Below are 16,867 nucleotides of genomic sequence, written 5' to 3' on the forward strand. Positions count from 1 at the left end.
AGAGCTGTGTGAAAACTTTCTTTCCACATGACTGGAAGTCTAATTTGCTGCTGCTGAGGTTGCATCCAATAAATCTGTCAGACATTTTTGGTACAATCAGCCGCTTGTAGCTGCTAGAAGCTGCCACTGTTGAAGTGCACCTAACACATTGTTCATTTAAAAAATACTGTTAAAGCAACTTTAAGCTTTGGATTTAAATCTGCTGTGTTACATAATTCCTGAAGTCTTTCTGTTCCGTGAACTTGTAAACCTAGCTCAGATAAAAGCAGTTGCCTTTGCCATTTACAGACAAGACAAAAATGTCAAGAACAAACAAATAAATGGCAGCAAAAGTACAAATATTTTGCATGTCTGCTACATGAATTTGTCATCCTATCAGCCATGTTACTAACTAATGCCCAGACACACGGGAACCTAGAGTTCCTCCAGCCCGCTGACTCCAGGACACCTTTACAAGAACCAAGCATGTTCTCAAAAACAAACAGAACAACCTGTACAGGAGTCCAGACCCAGACCTAAAGAGCCAGACACTGGGATTGCTTCTGACAGCTGTTTCCTGTTATGTAACTACACACAGCTGCTATTTCTAAGAGAAGGCATCTTGGTGTTGTAGACATTTCCAAGGGTCAGGAGGAAGAAAAATAATGCAGCTTTAATAGTGACCATCAATGGACCACCAAGGTTTCCTCCTTCTGCGTGCAACGTTCTGAGTCACCAGACATGTCAAGCATCTTCCCAAAATACTGGTTTATTTTTATTATTATTATTTTTTTTTATCAGGCTGTGGTTCGTTGTAGTTATGATATGGAAACATGATTTTTCTTTCTTTACATTGTTGAAAAAATTCCTGGTAACTATTCCTACAGCTGCTAAAGCCACAACATGGTTAATTACATCCATATTATTTTCTCTCTTAGATTAAAATTGCATATCTTAGATTTAAAAAAATGATATTTTTAATGTGTAGCAGAAACATTTGATAAATGTTTTCTGTCACTGGGATAAAGGCACAACTATATCGTCTCACACATATGACATTAAAGGCATCATATAGTATTTATACATGGCTCTGCATTCTGGTATGTTAGGCTTTAAAGGAGTTTAACATAATCTTCAGCCTATTCCTATTTATCTTCTTAGCAGTAGCAGTGAAGTGGTATTAACTCTTGCAGAACATCCACGTAACTGTATACATAATGTATGCTCAGAGAGGCCAATGCATCAGGGAAACTATTTTTTAAGTGACTATGTGAACTCCTTAAAAATAATACAGAGAAAATATTATAGTGTCCTTAAGGCTTCAGATGCATTAGTCTTCTTGTCTACGATTTGCTTAAGAGAGTAGAAGATAAATGAGGGAGCAGTAATGTCTGGGAAAAAAGGCAGAATATTTGGCTGCCATTCTCTCTGCAAATATTGGTTCAGTTTGTTTGAGGTCCCTTCGCAAAATAAACATTTTACATATTGAACAGATTATCCTACTTATCCAACCTGGACACTTTACGATAGCATGCGAACATGCATGGCCAACAAAGATGGACCACCCTTAGAAGGAGGGGGGTGGAAGTCACTTAACGTGGAAGTTTGTGTCCTTTGAAATGCACCATTTGTGATTATCAGATGGAGCTCAGTGAACATCGGAATCCATCCTTTATTAAGGATGTCCCATTTACTTTGTCGTACGTGTAGATACCCGATACTTAAATAATTCCTAAGGACCCTAATGTAATAATAATTTAGTGTCATGATTTACCCCAACACTAGAGCAAGTGAGCAAGTTCATGCAAAATCCAGCCTCACGTTGACAGCAGACAAAAGAGCATCATCTGAGTCAGACACCGACATGGAAACGGCACATTTCATAGCAGCAGCCCCACATTCAAAGCCAATGGAAAACTGAAGACGTGTTGCAATAAATCACAAGAGGACATGTAAATCTTGCCTTACAGATGTTTGTGGAAAGATTAGAATGGCAAGGCGATAGGTCATAACTTAGGAGCAGACCTTGTAACAAGAGGCAGATTGTAGCAACTCTCACACAGCTCCCACGGGAGCTGGCAGTGTGTGTAAGCTAAGCTGTTACGGTACCCGGTGAGTTTTTAAAGCATTGTTGTTTCTCCAATGATCTCTCAAATGCAGGCTTTATACATCTATGCTGTAAACCTTTAGGTTTGGTCAGGTGTTGGCCAGCTAGACAAGCCAGTCTAGCATGCTGCAAAAAAGGCCTCCGTCACACGCTGGAATGTCTCCATGGGTCATGGATATTTATTGATGGCATCTGTTCCAGGTTAAAGGGCCACAGAAGGTACAAGTACATATGGAAGTCTCTTTTCTCTTTAGAGAGGCCTTTCCCTCAATCAGTGCGGATGTCCAGAGAATATGTCCCTTCTCCAGCCTTTGACTGTACACATGTAAACTGACAGCCATCCGCTGAGATTTATCAGGACAAGATTTATGTTTTTAGCAGCCAGTTCTCGCTTCTTAGTAGCCGCGCTCACTGCGGGCAGTGTTTTTCTTCCTGCACATTCTTATTAGTTTAGTTTATTACAGCAGCACGTCTGGTGAGGTCATTTATGGCCAACCATGGTGGTAAGACAAACTCATTTATAACGATGAGCCTTCAACACCTTGGATGAGCTCACTTGTACCTTCCTCTCGCTATCCCTTGTTGCCCAGACATCAAGCTCCAGAGCTAATGAAATCATCTGTTTGTCTGTATATTTGTGCCGGGATATGACGGGCTAGGGATCACTGTTGTTGGTGTTGAATTGCTAGCTCGGGGGACATTTCACGTGCTGGTGAATTTCTTCTCCCACAGTTATTAAACACTATTGAGATCATATGATAGAGGCAGCAGGCTGGGGCCACATGCCGCCAGTGCAGTCCTCAAAAAAAACAAGACTGGAAAAAATTTTTTTTTTGAGCTCCTGTACTAAAAATTGATGACACGTGCTTGCATCACATTTTCTTTTTGCTTCATTGTTTTACCTTTGAGCAACAAACTAACAAATGACAGACGTTTTTACTTCAAATTTGTATCACAACAATTTTTCATTTGCATGCAACAGATTTTTTTGTTCATCTCTTATATCTAGAAGTAGAAAAACAATCACATGTGTGTTAGAAGAGGCTGAAAAGATGTTGAAAGACAATTAGCAGCTAAATGCCATGTGTTTGTACTAGCACAGGTTCCCCGCTGGTATTGAACTTATGACCCTGATCCCTGAGGGAGATGTTCGGACAAAGATAGAGGGCAGTAGAGAGATTTAGACATGCTTATGGATCCTGTGTGGTCTCCAGATATGCAATGTGCAGTCCAACACACACATTCAAGCCTTGGCTGAAACTTAGCCTTGATTCATACTGAGTATCCATCTGGTAGAATACCCAGCAGCGTTGTACCCAGCCCTCTGCAGTTCCCATTTCAGAAGAGAAAGCACACTGACAGAAAGAAGCACAAAGGAATAAAGATTAAGATGCCACATTGAAAAGAAAGCGCTTGAACAATAAATGTGTGTATAAATACACTTTCAAAATGAAAAATTACAGTAAAACGGTTGCATTATAAGACTGGATTTTTCTGTTTTTTAGATTATTAGAAATAAATTTGTTCGGCTGAAAATAAAACTCACAGATTGTGTCCCTGTCATATATGTGCAGTAGATAAATATTTGTCATTCATTCAAATTGTTTGTGCTAAAAATATGATAATTGGCTAATTATATTTTTGAAGCTGCCACATTTCCTCTGGAATGAGTTCCCTGTCTCAAAATGCAACACATCATACACGTGTGTTAGAAACAACTTTAATATTTCTTATCAAGAGAGGGATATTACATTGCATTCTGTGCGTGCATTTTGAAGGACACTGAAAATTCTGCTATTGTAAAAGTGGAGATGATGAGTTTTTCCCCAGGAGGACTGCACAGCCAACGCTGCTCTCCTTTGGTCACACAATAACGAGAGTCACATCTGTGGCAACAACTTCTCACAGTGCAGCATGGAGTGCAAGCGACAAAAAGGAAATGTTACTCATCATTTCATAAAGGCAGATCATACCCAGACTCTTAACAGATATTTATGTTTTATGAAAACCAGTCTTGCAATTTCACCAACAGAGTGAGAGCCGGAGCTTCTTTTACCCACTCTGAATGAAGGCAGCTGAAGTGGATTAGGCTAAATGTCCTTGGAAAAAGGGGCTCACCACAAGAGTAAAGGAAAATTTTTACAGCACAACACTGACCGCTCGGTGTGTTCCAACAAATATAAGTACTAAGTCTGTTCATTGCATCCAGCACTACAGAGTGAAAACTTTCTTTATAAGAGTTTGAAGGTGTAAGCAAAGCTGTATAAGTTGATGTTAATTGAAGATAAACTCAGGACGAGTTGCAGTTATACTGTAATTCTGACAATATTGCAGTGTCATAGCAGATTGGTGCCATCTACCTAAAAACACTTTCACTGACTTTATTATGTATAAGCTTGCATGTAATGAGGTATTCTGCAAGTGACTTTCAAAATTGCTCACTTTTTTTTATTTGCAACACGTAGAACTGGTCCAATCATGATTTATCAGGATATGTATCTTAAAAATAATCATTGGATTGAGTAGAGATGATGATATCGGGTAAAGAGATGTGCAAAAAAGCCTCCTCAATCAGCTGTGGCAGCCAGCTGTTAGAATCATACACTTCAGCCTGGTTGCAGGGCAGTGGATGATAACAGACAAACGTTGTGCTTCTCCATGGAGACAGTTGACAAAGACAGTATTAATGTCTAGTTGAGTTCAACTTGGGCAGCAACAGTGCTTGGTAGATTGAAAGAATAAAAGAAAATGTTAAGATACAGCCTTTGAAAACATTAACTGCATCTTAGAATGCAAACTTATCTACTTCATGCTTCCTCTCCATTTTCTTCCTTATCATGTCAACAAGTCCTGCGATGGTGACCACACCGGCAGAGAACATTTGTCTGTGGCTCATGACGTCTTTATCAGAGATTTCTGCTGAAGTCTATCGGCCTACCCTCCATGTTGAAAAATCATGCCAAGGGTGCCCAGTGATGCAGTGGGTCCTGCCTGAGATTCAGTGACAAGTTGGGAGTGAGACCCCCTCCGTCGACTTGTAACTTTACTTTTGTTTGCCTTTAGGCATACAAAGCAAACTTGGATACCATTTCCATCTCTCTTTACCACCCATGTGGATGTCTCCAAGATTAGGATCCCTCCACTGCACACGTTCAATGTGCCCTCATGTAGGACAAACCATGCACGATCAGTTGGACCGCAGCCTATTGTGATTTCTCAAGATAGGAGAAAGCACATTTTGGCAGTTTTTCACTGGCCGAGTAAAAGAACGATGCTGACGGTAATTACGATAAAATGCACGTTTGCTCTTGCATGAGTGCCATTTACCTGCTGCCGTTTTTAATTGGTATGTGAAACACAGCATTCAGTTTTGAACCACGGCATAGAATTGTTGATGGACCTTGAAAAGATTAGAAATCGAAGTGTGATAGCTCTAGTTACACGAATCAACTGAAGAGACTGTGTTGTAAATGTTTCTCAGCAAGTGTGAAGGAATTTTAGAAAATCATCAGCAATCATCTTTGTCTCATCCATCTCAGCCAGTGGAAAATGAATGTGTGAAGACGTGCTGACATGTACAAGTTCACTCTAATTCTAGTATTGGCTCGTGCTCCGCTGCTTTAGCCACAGAGGATCTTCGCGCCCATCTGGCTCACTGTGCAGGACTGAAGTGGAAGCCAGCTCAGTTGGGTCACTGCAGAACTAAATCCACAACATAGTAATTGCTGAATGGATAATATTGGAGTGAAGCCTTTAACTGGATTCTGGGCCCTGACTCGATTCAGCTGTGCGAGGATTTAAATGAAGTTACTGAAATTGTCAAAGCGGTACATATTTTGAAACAACTTCGAGACTGGTTAACATACACAATAAAATATTAAAAACAATCTTAACGTTATTCATGATAAAAGAAAGTACGTTTTTCTCAGTCTCTTATGATTTTTCTGACTCTACCTGAGCAGTGCCATGCGTGTAAGGTTGATCTTCTAATCCCTTGGATCTAAAGGTAAACAGGAGGACTCCTGGATATAAAGAAAGACACTCACAATATTTAGTTAAGAGATTTCAGGCTGGAGTAGGGTTACTTACCTGAGAAACGGGAATGGCTTTTGTGTGGCTGGACAGGTCAACAACATATCCATTTTCACTAGTGGATGGGAATGTGTTTGCTTAGGTTTATCTCCGGTCTCCTGGAAGCCAAAGGTGTTTTATCGTGAATGAATAATCTCTGATTGTATCTTGTATCGCCATTTTAGAGCCATCAGCTTGGAAGGAATCGATTTTTTTCTTTCTCCAGTTAATAAAGTCTCTTTTACATTCATTACTTTATTGCAAATCATTTTATCCGCCCACACTTGCAGAAATTAGGTGTTAAGTTAAGGTGAGAAAACGATTCCTTACCTCTGAGGCACGTCAGCACTTGTCACACCCAGTAAAGCTCTTCCCTCAGCCATGTCTTAACTCTTGCTTCATCTTCTCTTTAATCAGCTATGCCATTCTTATAATCATACACGAGAAACCTAATATTGCTATGATATCTGGTGAGATGAGAAGAAAAGCACTGAGCAATGCTGACATGGAGAGGGAACAGTAATCTATTACCTTCATGTTTCACTTGGCTAGCTAAAAGCGCAGTCTTTGCTTTTTCTTCAGTCCCAGCTAGAAATCCTGATTTTAGAGCAAGTGCTGAAATATCTCCACAACTACTGGGTAAATGGGCATGAAATTTGATACAGATATCCAGGATCCCCAGAGGAGGAATCCTAGTGACCCTGGCGGATGTCTGACTTTTTGTCTGCCCAACAATTATTACAAGGATTTCTGTGAAAGTGGGAAAGGATATACATTAACGTGTAGCTCATTCCGTGTCCTCCCATTCTTCAAGAAACTTGGTGGCCAATATCCAAGGATACACTTTAAAAAAACAGCTAGTAAAAGCTACAAAATGCTCCAAACCTCAGTGCAAGAAACACATAAATAAAAGACTAAATGGCTTGAGTTAAAATTGCCTTTAATCTCAGTCTCACACTCCAGTTTCTAACATATCAGAACGTTTCAAATGTAAGTAAAAACACAGTATCCTCGCAATCTAATCTTTTAATGTTACTTGCTCTGACATCAGCGCAAATATGTGCTCGTAAAATTATAGCAGCTTAAGGCAGATTTGCTGCTAAGATGAATTGCTGTGTTGACAGCATCAGCCATGATTACTATAATAAGTCTCAATTCATTACATCCTTTTTCAGTGTAGGCTGAGGCAGAAATTAGCAAACAGTGTCGTGGGTGTTACAAAACACGGTATTATGGTTGACAGCTTGTCGGCGTGATTGTTGACTAATTACAGTGCTCGTCTACCCTGGGGGACAACGAAAGCACAGAGCGGTGTGCTTGTGCTGTTGGTTGCTTTGACAGGATGAGTAATCCCACGGCTATCAGTCAGCTATGACAGCAGACGCCCACTGACTGATGCCTTCACTCTCTTTTTTTTCCTCTCATATTTTTTTTTCTCTACATGAAAATGTCTCTACTACTAGCTATCAAAGCCAAGAAACCTACAGAACATTATGAAGCTTAACTAGGCTCCAACAGCTATTAAACCTCATTTGCAGTATCAGCATAGTATTTTGCAAATTATACACAGTCTGCCCTGGATCTCGCTCTGGATCTTGCAGGCGATAAGAACGCTCCCTGGAGATTGGGGAAATGGCTCAATTTGGGCCTTTCAGACGCAGGGAACTGTGCTTGTGCCTCCATTCGCCAGGCTTGTCATCCTACCTTTTATTAGGCGCTTAGCTGTGTAGTATCTCCTCCTAAGATCAGAACTCACCAACAAAGAGTCAGCATTCACATCGCCAGATAGATCCTGGAGCTGGGAGGGGGTCTGGGGTGTTCAGACTTGGAATTGTTGAGTTGGGCAAGAATGCCCAGCCCGTTCTCATACCCAGCCAAGTTTTATTTTGGTGTAGGTCTATTGCAAGAGCAATCTCTGAGTGTGTGGCATTATGGAGGACATCCAAATGGTTAAGATGGAATTCCCTGATTGTTATTGAGACCTGAACCCCACCGTTCCTGAAATGATCTCTATCAGCCAGCACTCCTTGAAGCACATAGCTATTCATTAAAGATGGTTATCGCTGAGTCTGAGGTGAGAGCAGGGTTTTCAGGGGCATTCAACAAGGCGAGATCATTGGGTAGCATCTAAGATTAGCCCAACTCGACGTTTTTCTATGTGCTCCTTCACAATTAAGACTACTTCAAAGAGTCTCGCAGGTATCCATTTAGCTCCTTAGATGTTGCAACATGAAATGAAAGCGCTTATGAGTTTGAACTCATAAAGAATACTCACAAGCACATAAAATTGCTTAGTATCCCATAACAAATAAACATGAAATACCTTGCAGATGCAACAAAAGATCAAGGCAGTCATGCTAGGAATAAGCTGTGCTCAGTTCCCTTTGGACTCAGTGTTGCATAAAGCTGCTATTATCGCTTTGAATGTCATATCTAGACCATATATTTTCCATTACTGAGTAGTGCGCCTGTTTTGCAAATGTGGAAGATTTGTACAAATGGTAACCCAAGCAAAAGCATCTTTTTTATATATATGTAGATATATATATGTTCAGGGGTGACTGATTGCATGCTTATGTTAGGAAGCAGGGCCATCTGCTGATAGACCATCATTACTGGTCTGTCAAGCATATGTCTCTTTCTAAAACTTTCACTACTGTTTTATGATGCGATGTGTAAAAACATTGTTTTACAGCAGCTTTTGGCTCTTTTTAATAACACTGCAAATGCCTCTGGTTCAGGCAAAAGCAGTTTGAAGGCAGATTCAGCAGCAGAGGGCTCCCTTTTCCCCACGAGCCTCCCAACTTGAAGCTGCAAAAGGGAAATCTGACAAATCCTCAAACTTTCATTTACCAGGTCTGTTTGCTTGGGTTTTATATAGAGTATATACATATTATCCAGAGAAATGTTGTGTTTTTTGACTTTATTTTTTTCAACCTGAACACTGTACAAATGAGTTACTACTGTGACACAACCTGTTTTTGAAGTCTATTTTTTCCTGTATTTACTCTACGTATTCCCCTGATATTCCTCCTGCAAAGTAAAGCAGCAATTTGCGCTTTAACTCTGCATTTCAGAACTATTACTCAAAGCAAGTTATCTGTTTTGATTGAGCGGGATGTTTGCCAGACAGGAGTTCCCCTGCCATTAATCTTGCTGTGTGTCTGAGTGACAGACTGGATTATCAACTAAAACTTTCAGCCACTTGAGACTGCTACCAATGTTTTGCTTTCAAGAAGAAGAAAGAGTGGGAAGCCATTCTTCTGTTGGAAAAGAACAGAGGCTGGTGTAACTTAAGCAATGTGGAAACCCTCAGGAGTCTGTAGCATTATCTGGACAAACTAATATTTACTCCATGGCAGTGCAAACACACTCATTTACTCTGGCTTTATTCAACACTTTGGCATTGTTGATGGATTAACTCTAATGATGAAATCCAACCCATCTTCTCAGTTTGATCAAAAGGCTTCACTTTGAGAGCGCTTCGCATCGATCGCTTGCAAGTGAAACTACTACGAGAAACGCACAGGGATCAAGATTCCAAGCAAAAACTTACTGGTTACTGGGTAGCTAATATCAAGGAACTGTGATGACATATTTGCTTACAAATTACTGATCAGCTGCTATGCCATCAATGTGCACATTATTAAGGAGCCAGTCTCCCACAAAGATGGAAGTCAAATCAACAACAGTCTGTTTCTTTTTTTCTGCTGTGTTCAGAAGGACTGGAGATTTGCAGCAGTCTGTACATGAAAAAAGGCAAATAATGACTTGGTTTGAAGTCTGACCACAGTGCGGTGAATCTCTGTTTGAGTCAGGTCTGCTTCAAATAAAAACTGATTTGCTTCTCCCCCTAAATTTAGTCTCCAAAATTACACAGTCTTCAGAGCATGGTCGGAATGCACGAAACTTAAAGGTCCTCTTTTCTCACCAGAGCGTAATGAGAAACTGCTTGCAGAGGACGCTGGTCATAAAGGCAAACACCTGCAATGATGACACTGAAGGAATCAATCTTCCTTTATCCCACCCCATCAACAACAAACAGAGAAACTAGATTCCCCTGACCTGTTAGCCTTATGCGATGAAAGCAAAGATGACGGCTTTGCTGTTAGAGCCAGACGGACGGATGGATGTGGGAAGAAGCTTAGACATGAATATCTTATCATAAACATTGGTGATAAATGCATAGTATCACATGCAAAATTCAAGGATGATACAAAGACCTTGACTCAGACGACTGCTTACAGTTTTAGAAAATTTCCTCTAGTCAAATTAATTCAGCTGGATAAAAGTCCATCCATCCATCCATTCGCTTATCCTTTTCAGGGTCGCGGGGGGCGCTGGAGCCTATCCCAGCTGTCATAGGGCGAGCGGCAGGGTACACCCTGGACAGGTCGCCAGTCTGTCGCAGGGCCAACACACAGGGACAGACAACCATTCGCACTCACATTCACACCTAGTGACAATTTGCATTATCCAATTAGCCTATCCCCACAAGCTGCATGTCTTTGGACGGTGGGAGGAAGCCGGAGTACCCGGAGGGAACCCACGCAAACACGGGGAGAACATGCAAACTCCACACAGAAAGACCCCGGCCTGATGGTGGAATTGAACTCAGGACCTTCTTGCTGTGCGGCAACAGTGCTAACCACCATGCCACCGTGCTGCCCTGGATAGAAGTACTTTTATGATTTTATGGATAAAAGTCATAAAATCATAAAAGTACTTCTAGTACTAATAGTCTTGGCTGCTGTTTTATTTATTTATTTTTATTTTCAAAGTCGCCTTTATTTGGCATTCCACTGCTTTCTACTGCAGCTCAGTGATGAGCGCAGTGACCTCATTTTAGTAAGGTCTTGAGCTGGAACCCATGGCAGGACAAAGGACCAGACCCAGAGCTTGTCTTTGGGAATTTTAAGGGTATACTCCCTGGGTGATCCCTAGTTCTGTTTGTTTGACTTCTGTGATCACTGTGTGCCATGCCGGTCTCAGCTAAGCATATTGTGTCCTGGCCTGGTCAAAGAGGTGCCCAGGCTCAGACGAGCTGGACTCAGGCACTGCATACGTGTCGTGTCATTGCTCTGCAAGTGCAAGCTGAGGTCCCCCGGGAGGGGGGACAATAGGGTTTGAGTGTTTAAGTACACTTTAAAGGTTTCCCCATGATTGACCTTGAAAGACGACCTGTCGCTCAGAGGTGTCTCTGCAGTATATCGACTCACTTTTATACTTTGACCTACTTTTACTTAAAATTGGTTAAATTCAATGAACAAATATTCCTGTCTTCATACCTTGCTTGCAAAGATTTGTGAGTAATTCTGGGAATCCTCTTTTTATGATATTGTGAACAATAGATAACGACTCAGCTAATTAAACTCAGCCTCTCCGGTATGTGCTGTTTTTATCCAATCATGTTACCAGTATGTTGCCAAGCTGGCTCTGAGATCTTCAACCATGTTATTTCTTCTATTTCTTCTTACACAAGGTAAAAAAAAAAAGAAAAAAGTTGGACTTTTCTCAAATAATGTGCGTGGGAGTGCGCACGTGTTTGTGTGCCTGTCTGTGCATGCATGCGTGCGTGTGTGTGTGTGTGACATCTGAATGACGCTTTCTGAGAAGCATCGAGGGAATTGTAAGTCAACACGCGGTTTTAATCTTTGTTTTACATGTATTGCATTATATGTACGTAAAAAAATAGTAATAAAAATAATAAAGTAATAAAAAATTTGAAAATTAAATTTCATAAAACTTCAGTGTCAAGTAGCTTGGATGTGAAGAATAATTATGATAAAACTAGTGTAACTTATATAAAATGCTGTTTGGTGCTTTCTGTGCAAGAAAACCTCAACATGCTATTTTTTCTAAAATGATTTTTAATCTGTTTCACTCAAATTGAAATGATAACGTCTGTGGGACTAATTCAACCTGCTGCACAGTGAGAGTAGCCGAGCAGCATGGGGCTCCTTCACCTTACTTTTCTCTGTGTTTTCACTGGGTCAGCCAGCCAGTCTAGCAGAAACAAACTTTTCTTTGGGGGAAATCTAAGCCTTCCTCCAAGAATTCCCCTATTTGCATTTGCAGGTGGACTGAAGATGGCATGATGCCGTATCCATACGGTGTCCTGTTTTTAATGGACAAAGACTCAGCATTCTTTGGCACGTAGTGACCCCTGAGTAGAACCTCGTCAAATTCACATGTGTGTTTATTTGTTTTTTTTTCCACGTGACAGACAGACAGCCTTGGATTTCAATTATAGAATAGCAGAGAACTTGTTAACTCAGTAACAGATAGCCTTAGCATGCACAGGGACACCTTCATCATTCTTGAGTGGTTGAGAGCAGGAAGAGCTGAAGCATTTCCTCTAACACGCTGACACTCACCTTTTGTGTCGGTTAGCTGCATACAGCTGTTTTCATCGCTTTTTCCCATGAAGAAGCTGATAACGGAAGTACTTTTATGCATTATGAGATGTAAATGTGGGATAAACAAAACCACACTGACAAGTGGCACAACCTAAAATACAATATTTAATATATCTAACATCTGTAAATTAACACTATGTGATGTGTAAAAACTCTAATTTCTGATTCTATAGAATCATATTGCAAAAACAATTACTGTTTCTACTTTGACCACCTCTTATTACATTAACAGGGATCCATTATATTCAATTTCCAAAGTAGCAGTCAATGTTAAATTTTGCTTGTATGTTTATTGCTTGGATAAGATTCAGTCAACACAGTTTCACCATAAACAAGTACTATAGCTGCATTCACCCCCGTTTGCCAAAACATACAAGGTTTCCTTAATAAGCTACTAAAACGCTTCTCAACCAGGGAATAAAAAGCGATTGTATTTCTCATTATGGTTTCACACCATGACAGAGAGAGTTTGGGAGCTGAAAGACAGAGGGTTCACCAGACAATTGAATGCAGTTTAAGCATTTCTACAGAGGCCCACCTTGTTATTGTGGCTTGGAAGTGCGACTTGTGGTTGTCTCAGTCTACAATAGAGAGCGATGAATGAGAGGACAGCCCGTAGCCACCCACATAGGTTTGTACCATGTGCTCTGTGGAGTCTACTGTGTGTGTGTGTTTTTAATATATTCTTCTGTAGAAAAATTATATGTACACAGTTTGACATTAAACTTGCACTGCTTTCTGCCTTAATTGCATTTTGCAATTGTATATTCTCTCTAGTATGAGAATATAAATGCTACCTATACTCCTCTGTTTTGGTTATTAAGTATCCTTCAGTATCACTTCACCACATTTCATTGCCAAAACAGAGATATTTTCTAAATGTCTATTTTCTTTCAGTGCACACCATGTCATGTGGGTTATTTCCATATTAGTTTTGTGTCTTTTGGTCTGGCTCGTGGAGCTACTCGCTCTTACTGGTGGAGTGGCTACATCAGACCCCTCTTTCAGTTTAAACCCATGTTTTCGCCATGCCAAATTAACAGCCACCCTTTGGGTCATTGCTGCATGTGAGTGCTGAGATGGGAAAGGCATATCTGAATGAGAAGCACCAATAACAGCAACACGCATGGTTCTCCACAACTGGTTGCACTCCGTGTTCTTCAAAGGGCCCTCTGTCTTTCGCTCTCTCACTTATTGTGCGCCGGTTCAGAGCGGCAGTTGACTGCGTGACACAGAGTTTCCTGAGCCTCGCTGCTCGCAAACACACAAACCGAAATACTGGTTGTTTAAACCTGACGATACTGTCAATATGGGAAAGGTCAGACAGTTATGTATATGTTTTAGTCCTTCCCGGATGTTTCTAAAGTCAATAGGTCAGTGTAAATTTGCATTGATATAGACATGTGCCTGTCTTGGTTATTGGCCAACAAGTTCTGATAGGGGTTGGCAGTTCTTACTGGCGCCTTCGCTGCAAACGCTTCTGGGAGTGGCAGTTGCTAGGCAAGGTCAAAAGTTTGATTAATGACATTCGTTGCTGTTTACCTTTCACCTTTGGTTGCATTATCTCGTGAACTCACGATGTGATGACAGCATTCGTTCCTGGTCCTACGGCACATGTGCAGCATTCAGCAGAACAGATTCTGCATGATTCAGAGCTGCGCTTACAACTTCCTATTATCTCATGAATAATGGGGTGATCAGCATGTGCTGTAGGACAGACATACAGGAAGAAAAGGCAGGTGGGTGACAAAAAAAACAATCCCAGAGTGATATCAAAGAGCAAATTTCATAAAGTACGAGTGTCTTCTTTCACTAATAGTAAAAATATTTTATTAGCTTATTTACACCTAATCTGATAGACTAATTACACAGTCCGTTATCTTTTATTGCCTTTAAATAAAATAGTTGGTGTGCTTTTACGTCTACGTGAAGTCAAATGTCTGCAAACAAGCTATGATTTGACTTTTTGACCTCTAAAGTGAAGAAGTGAACTGTAACCAGAATCCTGATCTTCATGGGGAACATGTACATGTGTAAAAATAAAGGAACTTTAAAAAAGGAACTTTACGTACCTAGACTACACTGATGCCCTAATGTGATTGGAGAGGTTTTTATTCTGAGGGATAAGCCTGGTGCTTTCTGTCTTTTTCCTTGTGTTATCATCTGGTGTCTCGATAATCATATGTAAACATAAAATACTTACATCATCTAAATAATGCCGATTCGATGACATAAATAATATCGTTTTATGACTGTGACAAATGAAAATCTGATATCTTAAAACCCTAGTGACAAAAAATGAAAATGGCCTTTTGATTCTAATGCTACATGTAAAAAAAGTCCATGTCGGACTGGTTTGCACATTTCTTTAACTAGGAACGTGCCCTCTGTAGTTTATTTTGATTCCTCATATACTACTGACATAACCACCAGGGCAAAAAGCATGTATTCATTTGCAGCTGAAAATAGTCCCCAGTCCTTTGTGGAATAGCATTTGCTTAAACACACAGCACAAGACAGTCTGAATTCATCTGAGAGTTCTGTATTCGGCTGTAATGAATGAACTTGGGGACGAGAGCCATGGAGAGGGTCAGAAAGTCACACACTGATAGATTTAAGCTTTTTCTTCTTCTTCTTTTTAAAAATGATTGATGGTAGCAAAGCTCTTATTATTTAAAAAGACAGGAAAAAGCCATATTCTGTAAGAATTCCTTTGAATCACATACAAAGACAGTAATAACGCTGCTTTTGAATCTTCTCTCCAAACACAATAACGCCCATTCACCCGTTTTAAGGATCCATCTGAGTTTCATGCAGGACTTTCCTCCTCAAACCAGCAGACAGTACCGTGGTTTACCACTTGCATTTTTCGGGAGAAGAGTCATCATCTTATTATCACCTAATAAGAATTTGAGCCAAAAATTAAGTATTTTATTTGGTGGTAGCATTTTGCATGTGTGTGGCGTGGTATATGTTTCAGCACACTTTAAATAAGTCACAGATGGGCGTTCTGGTAGAACATTAATTCTATAGTTTCCACAAATTAGAGAGGATTCTCTTCTTCTCATGACTGTCTTTCTCTTTGCCAAGATCTAGAGTAAAATAGACATGCGAAACTGCTGACAAATTTCCATGAAGGTCTGTGTTATGACTTTCCACTAAAGGAGTGGATTTTGCTATAGGCATTGATATTTACAGACAATATGCACAAATTATGACAAATTACAAGCATTCTTCTAGTTTAAAAAAATAGGTCGGCTTTCATGGCATTGTTTTCAAAGAGTGCATTTTAATTGTGTTTGCAAACATAATTTCATGGTCTTTTAGTCATCTGTGTATAATAATCAAATCTGGCCTCTGCAATTTGATGTGATCCTGTGGTTATTCTCTTTATTGCTGTATTGCTGTATCCTCAAAGGCAGCAAAAAACAGCAGCGGAGAGAAAAAGTGAAATGATACGTTTTCATTTAGAAAGCCAAATGTCATCATCATGTCTCTGTCCCTTTTACTTTTAGAGCGTCTGGTTGATGTGGTGAGCTGGCAGAGCAAGTAAGAACATGGGAGGGAGACATTTATCATCCCCTAGACTACAGAGCTGTAACTCTGCCTGCTTGGAAATCCTGTGGACAGTCAGTGGGGGGGAAAAGCCAGTAGTGACTGCATTACAAGAATGATACAAGAATTTTCACAGACCCATTGCTTTGATCTTTACATTCTTGGTGAAAAATGGTTTAATTCTAAATTAATCTAATAATAATATTTAGAATATTGATAACTTTTGGATGTGTTATGAAGGATGTGCATCTTTTTGCATGTATAACTTGCACTGTCTGATCTAATTTAGTCTAATTCTTTCAAGAAAATATTAACATCACGCTGGCGACCATGACAGTTTTAATTCATGAGCGTTTCTCACACGCCTGTCAAAAAATAATGTTCTGCTCGTCAAGGATGAGGATACGCACATGTTCCAGCATTGTACATGCTTGCATGCACCATGTTTCCACGGCAAGGCAATTCATTTGAAATTTCAGACATGACTAGAAGTGCTGACACTGACCTCCTTTCTAAAACTGAAACTTTGCCAACTTGCCACTCTCTTTCTAAAAGGTTTCTCGTGTATCTTTCTTTGCTTTTTCCAAGACCTGCCATGTCGCCTGTCCTGAGATGCTCTCTTGTTGGCTTTGACTTGTGCAAAGGCAGCGGATGAGTGAGTGAGTGACTCCTGGCGAGCCTAGGGTAGTTTTCCCCCTTAAAGCGAAAAGAGGACACAATGTAAAATGCCTCAAAC

This window comes from Rhamphochromis longiceps, linkage group LG19 (assembly GCF_057381845.1).
Source record: "Rhamphochromis longiceps isolate RC_006_pf linkage group LG19, R_longiceps_female_GT1.1, whole genome shotgun sequence".
In the NCBI taxonomy this organism is placed as follows: domain Eukaryota; kingdom Metazoa; phylum Chordata; class Actinopteri; order Cichliformes; family Cichlidae; genus Rhamphochromis; species Rhamphochromis longiceps.